Genomic DNA, 7,765 nt, shown 5'->3' on the forward strand with positions numbered 1-7,765 from the left:
GAGAGAGAGAGAGAAGGAAAGAAAGGAGAGAGAAGAGAGAGAGAGAGAGAGAAGGAAAGAAAGGGAGAGAGAGAGAGAGAGAGAAGGAAAGAAAGGAAAGAGAGAGAGAGAAAAGGAAAAGAAGAGGAGAGAGAAGGAGAAGAAAGAGGGAGAGAAAGGGAGAGAGAGAGAGAAGGAAAGAAAGGGAAAGAGGGAGAGAGAGAGAGAGAGAGAGAAGGAAAGAAAGGGAAAGAGGGAAGAGAAGAGGGAAGAGAGAGAAAGAGGGAAGGAAAGAAAGGGAAAGAGGGAGAGAGGAGAGAGAAGGAGGGGGAGATGGGAAGAACGAGAGAGGGAAGGAAAGGAAACTGGGGGCGGGCAAGTGGGGGGCACTTAAATTCCCCAGAGAGACGAGGGGGAAATTTCGACCGTGCGTAAAGAGAAAAGGCGTCCGGCGGCTCTGCCACCGAGTTGCGGGGAAGAAAACCCCTCTGTCCACCTGGACGCAGTTTGCAACTTCAACTGGTTCAGGCGCAACGCGCACCAAACGTGGGCCAAGTGATGGTCTGTCTCAGATGCCCGTATCGCCCACCCCCCCCCGCCCCTGTTCAGCCTCCCACCCCGCAGCAACCCAGGGTTGATTTGTTTCCTCTTCCTTGGACCGTTTCCTAAGACGAAGGAAACAAACGCCGCCTCCAAGACTCAGGACCCAGAGGCGTCCTGGATGTTAGGTACCTTCAAGGAGGCAGTCGGGACTGGGGCCGGATGGGACCCGCTCTCCTTACCCTCGCTCGCCCAGTGTGTCGGATGAGTGATGTACGAGGGACTTTTTTTTTAAAAAAAATATACTTTTGAAACGAAAAGAAAGCACAAGAAAGAGGTTTTGTCTGCCAGCTCGGGAGGCGGATAGAAAAACAAAACAACCAAACACCCACATTTGAAGACTTCACAGACAGATTGCTTTGGGTGATTTAAAAACCGTTTCCTTTTATCCTGAATGCAGAAAGAAAATACTTCAAGCCCTACAATTGTAGCCGCTTTTTATCATTTTGCTAGGGACACACACACACACACATTTTATACAGATGTAATTAGATGGATTTTGGTGTTACATTCGATTGAATCTTTCAGCCTTTTACCTAACTCCCTGTGAAAGAGTCGTCTTTAAGGTTTGCTTGTTAACACTTAAATCTCTCATACAAACCTAGAAAGAAAATTACGGTTTTAAGCCATTGATATGCTGAATCTCGAACAATAACTACTGGTTATTAACCAATTTTCTCCAAATAATCCCTAATCGGCATTTGTCCCAACATATTCGAAAATGTGGCTCTACTCCGAACCCTATACTCATTTATCTAGAAAGATAAGAGCCCACCCAGGTGAAAATACAACGGGCCTTACTTTGAAGTAGATGTCTATTATAAACACCTGAGGCAGTGGATGACTTTCCCAATCAATTTAATTTTCTCCACTAGTGATATCTTAAAATATATGCACACCAATATTAAAATTAAGGGCATTCAAGACTTTAAGATACTGTGTACATATAAAGAGAGTGCATGCTGGGGATGGGGAGAAGGCCTTAAAAACCTTGCTCCCTAGGTGAGACAAATATAATCCAAATGCAAAATTTAAATATAGAAGCCTAGGCAATCTCATATTCTCTCTCATATTCTCTCTGTCACACACACACACACACACACAAAATATGTCAGTGAAAAATTTGATCTTATGGGAGTGGCTAGTATAAGCATTTGGGTAACCGTTTAAAAAATATTTTTATTATGGAAAGAATTATATATACGCATGTATTGGTAAGTAATCCTACCTAAAGTTAACATTTTTTTTAAAAAAAATGGCTTTCCCATTAGTTCAAAAACTGGTCGGACAAACACAACACACAGAGAGAAACAGCAACAAATATCTTCTTTCTTCCTCAGAAAAACTGGGATGTAAAACGGATAGCAGCCGTATCTGGTTACTAGAGCTGGCAGGGGCACTATCAACGATGTTTTTGAAAGGTTGGGAAAGCTCATTCAAAAGGCATTGTCTAAACACCCCTCCTTTCTCCTCCTCCCCCCTCCGCCTCCTCTCATCTTTAAATATAGGGATCCCGCCAGTGTGGCGTGGAAACTCAATCGCACGGATCCCGGTGAGAAATGGGCAGCCGGTCATTTTCTCCTCGCAAAAGTTTCTTGCCCCGCCCCTCCCCACCCCACACCCGAATCCACTTCTATGCCACCTCTGGTTCTCAAATGAACAGAAAGCCTTAGTGCAACGTGACTCCGGATGATGAGAGTTGTAGTCCAAGGTTTTTTTCAACGGAATTGGAGAAAGCTGCCACGAAGGGTGGGTGAAAAAGCTCCCCGTTGCTATCATGTAATGGGATTCCGACGGCGCGTCCCTTAAGCGCATTGTCATCAGTTTGCCTACTTAACACCGTCGCTCCTCAAACTTTGCCGCCTTCAGCCTCGAACGGAGCCGGGCTTCCAGTACAACCGGCCCTTACCGGGGGCAGCCTTTACAAGGGAGGCGCGTAGCTCCTGGCTCATTCCGGATCCTGCCCCCCCCGCCCGTCCGCCTGCCACAGAAATGTGAATTTATTTATCAGTTACCTTTAATATAGATAACAGATAATCAGAGTTGGAATCAAAATCAGAGTCTACATGTAGGTCATCTAGTCCAACCCCCCCCGCCCAAGCGAATGATTTTGGCTCCCAGGGAAGAGTGCAGAGTTTGTTGTCATGGCCCCCCCCCCCCTTTAGTCACCTAGGCAAACCCGGTCGGGAACAGCCCGCAGTTTTCAAACGCTCTTGCCCCAATTAGACCGGTTTATTTCTGTACACCCACTCAGAAAAACACACACACACAAATAAACACAGCCCTTCAAGTCTCCCTTTTGCACGTGGTAAGTTGTCTGGCGGACTTAAAACAACATCAACGCGGCACTTTGATGTGGTCACCTTCGAACCGAGGGTGGGACCTCAGATGTGGTCGAGCGGTCCTTTCTGGAAATATTGTTGATTATGGACTTCTCCTCGTGGCCCCAAAGTACATATAGTAAGAATCAAAGGGCACTTTTGAGTCTCTTGCTTAATGGAGCGGAGGAGGCGACTTATGCGCAGGCTGAGCCTCTGAATCGAAGATCTATTCATTTATTTCAAATGTGTTCTTGCTCTTCTTACACAAAGGGCAGGGAAAAAAAGCACTTAGAGCAACGATGGGGAACACGACCCTCGCAATTTTTGGACTCCTACCATTTATTTATTTATTTTTTATTATTTGATTTCATTTGTCAATTGCTTACAAGATAATAGGTATAAGTATATACATAGTTATGAATACATGAAATGGGTACATATAAGAAAAATAAAAGAAACAATAGGACAGGGACGGTAGGCACATTGGTGCGCTTATGCACGCCCCCTACAGACCTCCTAGGAAAGGGGTGAGGTCAATAGTAGACAGTCTAAAGTTAAAGTTTTGGGGGTTTGGGGAAGAAACCACAGAGTCAGGTAGAGTATTCCAGACATTGACCACTCTGTTGCTGAAGTCGTATTTCCTGCAATCAAGTTTGGTGCGATTAACCTTGTGTTTGTATCTATTGTGTGCTCTTGTATTGTTATGGTTGAACCATCATTAACCTCAGCCAATATCTGGGGAGTCTCCACACCATTCCTGAAGAAGAATCTTCCCAATCCCTCAGGGATGTTCTCGCCGTGTGATTGTTGTTGTCGTTGTTTTTAAAAAGTCAAAATGGCATCCACGACGGCCCCTGCCCCCCCTCCCCGTTTTTAAAGCTGATCGCAAACTTTCCCGATCATCCCTTGCGAATCCCCCTGCGATCGTAATACCCAAGCAAACCTTATTCTTAAGTGTGGAAACTTGGAAGCCGGCTCTCTTAAATTAAATGAAGTTGATTTCCTTTGTTAACCTGGAAGAGCGATTAGTGCAGGTAACACCTTTCCCTCCCGAAGAGGTCAAACCGGATTTGCTTCATTGGGGGTTCACATTTCTTCAGGGATAACTCCGCAAAGGGTGATACAGCTCGGGTGAAAACCGTTTGGTCCTTCTTGGCGCCCTTCGGCTGCCTCATTCTTAAATTACCCCTCGGCTGGGGACTATGGGCACGGATATCCTCCCACCCACCCGCCCCTCGGGAGAGCTCCCGGTTAGAGAATGCTTCTTGAAGTGTAGAGCAGGGTTCCCCAACCTTGGCAACTTTAAGCCTGGCGGACTTCAACTCCCAGAATTCTGGAAGTTGAAGTCCGCCAGGCTTAAAGTTGCCAAGGTTGGGGAGCACTGGTGTAGAGGACAGCCAGAGGATGGACAGCTGGGGGGGTGTTCGAGTTTGGCAACTTTGAAGCTTGCTGTGGACATCAACTCCCAGAATTCCCCAGCCAGCCGTGGGGAATTCTGCGAGTTGATGTCCACAAATAAAGTTACCAAGGTTGGGCACCCCGATGTACAGTAGATCCGTAAAGGGGCCAATGGAAATGGCCGAGAAAAAGCTCCATCGGAGGCGCTTCTCCGAAAGCCGCGCTGCGCGGAGGACCGAGGCAAGACGCGTGGGGTTGCCTTGATGATCGGGTGGTGGCTAATTCAATTAAAACGCTTCAATTCAACCGGTTCGACTTCCTGGCGCGGCCTTGAATTCTGCTTCTCACCCCCGGCGCCTTCCCCTGCAGTCCCCATCATGCCCAGTCAAGACCGCTGCCACCTCCCACCACACACACACACACACACACACACACACTCCACCTCCAACAGAATAAACACGCGAACCTGCCGGCTGCCTGCCCGGAAAAATCCAAGGCATCACGTTTCCATCGCGACTGGTCCAGACGAGAAGCAAGCAAGCCCAGATTCTGCTTCTCCCTAGGACTGAGGTCTCCAAACTTGGCAACTTTAAGACTTGTGGACTTCAACTCCCAGAATTCTCCACGGCTGGCTGGGGAATTCTAGGAGTTGGTCCACAGGGGTCTTAAAAGTTGCCAAATTTGGACACCCCGGGCTGTCCATCCTCTGGCTGTTCTGAGTTGAAGTCCACAAGTTCTTAAAGTTGCCAAGTTTGGGGACCCCTGACCTGGGATCTCGGTTTCTCGGTTCCCTAAACGCGGACAAAGGACTTTCGTGGGCTCGTCGTTTCGTGGCTCGTAGCTTAACTCGCGGCCTGTGCCTACTACAGCGCGCCCACAAAACCCGTCTCCACGAATACTTTACAAGGAACGCAAAACGGAAGCAGCGGTGAGCCCTTAAAACCTCCGCGGTTTTCGGAGCCGGGGAGGGGTGGGGGATAGGCCGATCCACAGCCTCTTCTTGCTATTTAACGCACGTAATTAATTCGGCGCCTGTCGTGGGAAAGAAAGCGCGCGGGAAAGGCATGGCTGAAAGAGTGTCCTTTTCGCGATCATAGCTGGTGCCCCTCCCTTCTAAAGCCCTCCCTTCCTGCCCAGTAGGGCTCACCTGCTTCCTAAAAGTTAAGAGGTTCTTTGATACAACTACACCGAGCGACTTTTGCCATCTCCCACTTCCTCAAAGGGACACTTTTGCATTCTGGCAATCGCATCAACTGACTTTGAAAAATTATCCATCATTCCACGGCAACTGTTTGAATGCGAGGATAGGCTTGTGTGACATCATAGAGAATTGGGCTGCCAAGAAGTGCTCTGTCCCGAGCTGGGAAATTTCTTCGAAAGCATCTTTGAAACGTTCATAGATAGCCCTAGAGAATATAGAAGGGAAGGGAAGGGAAGGGAAGGGAAGGGAAGGGAAGGGAAGAGAAGAGAAGAGAAGAGAAGAGAAGAGAAGAGAAGAGAAGAGAAGAGAAGAAAAGAAAAGAAAAGAAAAGAAAAGAAAAGAAAAGAAAAGAAAAGAAAAGAAAAGAAAAGAAAAGAAAAGAAAAGAAAAGAAAAGAAAAGAAAAGAAAAGAAAAGAAAAAAAGAAAAAAAGAGAAGAGAAGAGAATTCTTTATTGGCCAAGTGTGTTTGGACACACAAGGAATTTGTCTTTGGTGCATATGCTCTCAGTGTACATAAGAAAAAATAAAATAAATTCATCAAGAATCATAAAATACAACACTTAGTGATAGGTTACTAATAAGCAATCAAATCATACTAGGAAAACAAAACAATATAAATTGTAAAGCTACAAGCATAGTCATAGTCATAAAGTGGGAAGAGATAGGTAATAGGAAGGATGAGAAGAATAATAGTAATACAGCCTTACTAAGTAGTTGGACAGTATTGTGGGTGTTAGTATTTAGTAGTGATGGCATTCAGGGAGAAACTGTCCTTATGTCTAATTGTTCTGGTGTTCACAAGTATCAAAATATTCGTGTGGGGGGGAAAATAAATCAAAATATCTTGCCTCGTATGTTGGATTTCAACTGGACAGATCCTATTGTTGGAGGTAGGGCTATTTGGAGCAAGTCTGATTCAGTAACTCACAAAGAAATGGGTTCTCCAGTTCTCCAATCTGTTTGTTAGGCCTAAGTCTCTCCTGGATGAAAAGCCACTTGGGAGATGATGGGGCCCATGTGGTATCAATTCCTTCAGGGATAGTCTCCCTGGTCTTGAAAGTGTCTCCTACTCAAAGTTATTGCTGGACTCAATACTTCTGGTAATTACTTTCCAATCTGGGAATTCTGGGAGTTGAAGTCCACAAATTTTAAAGTTGCCAAGATTGGAGATCTCTGATCTACATGAACCATCAGGCAACGTCCTGCCAGTTTGGAAACAGGTATCATCCCAATGCTGATGAAACCCAGTTCTACAGTTCTCCTTTTATTACATTGTATGCAAGTAGAGGTAATCTTCTCAATGCTCTGCTCAGCAAGCCGGGGGGTGTTCGCCCTTCTTTAGAACCAGTTGTTAACATTCTACGTTCGGAGGACGGCCTTCCTGAGAGGCGGGCTCTGGTGTGCCGCGCCTCTCTGCCCTCCCTGTCTCAGGGTCTCTGGACCCTCCTGTGGTCTTTGCTTGTGGGGGACCATTGCGGGCACAGGACAGCCATTCCCTGCAGCCCCACACCAAGGAGACGCCTCGGGGGGGCCACCCCAGCCACCACCCAGCCACGCCCACTGAAGCCCACCCACACCACCTGGCTAAGTCCTTTCAGATTATTGGAGACCAAAAAAAAAAAATTGCTGTGCTGTCTCAGCATCTGGTAGTTTGTCTCTGATCATGAAAAGTTGTGCTTGGTTAGCAACTTGAAGGCTAATAGAGAATATAAGATTCTATCTAATGATCTAATGCAGTGATAGGTAACCTTTTCATTGTCATGTGCAAAAAGTGCGTGTGCATGCCTGCACCTATAACGCAATGCGTGTGCAACACCCTCTGCCCCCTCTGCATGCATGCGAGACCCCCCTGCATGCATCGTGCACCTCTGTGCATGTGTGTGCAACCCCGTGTGCGCCCTGGCTCCCTGGGCATACACACACACATCTCCGGCATGCACCCTGCCCCTGCACATGTGCAGCAGATACCCGACAATCAGCTGGCTGGCAAGAGGCTTGCATGCATGCGCAGTGGATCTGTTCCGAGTGACAGCTTGCATACCAGCAGAAATGGCTCTGCATGCCACTTCCGGCATGTGTGCCATAGGTTCACCATCACGAATCTAATGTATGGGAAATCCAAAATCATCCTAGAACTTGGCAATAGCAAACCATAGGGCCAGGGGTGGGATTCAAATTTTTAACAAGCAGTTCTGTGGGCGTGGCTTAGGTGGTAGGCATGGCTTGGTGGTCATTTGACTGGGTGGGCATGGCTTGGTGGTCATG

This window comes from Notechis scutatus, chromosome 1, assembly GCF_049901735.1.
Source record: "Notechis scutatus isolate UNSWTSFEM ecotype Mainland chromosome 1, rNotScu1.2, whole genome shotgun sequence".
Taxonomy (NCBI): Eukaryota; Metazoa; Chordata; class Lepidosauria; order Squamata; family Elapidae; genus Notechis; species Notechis scutatus.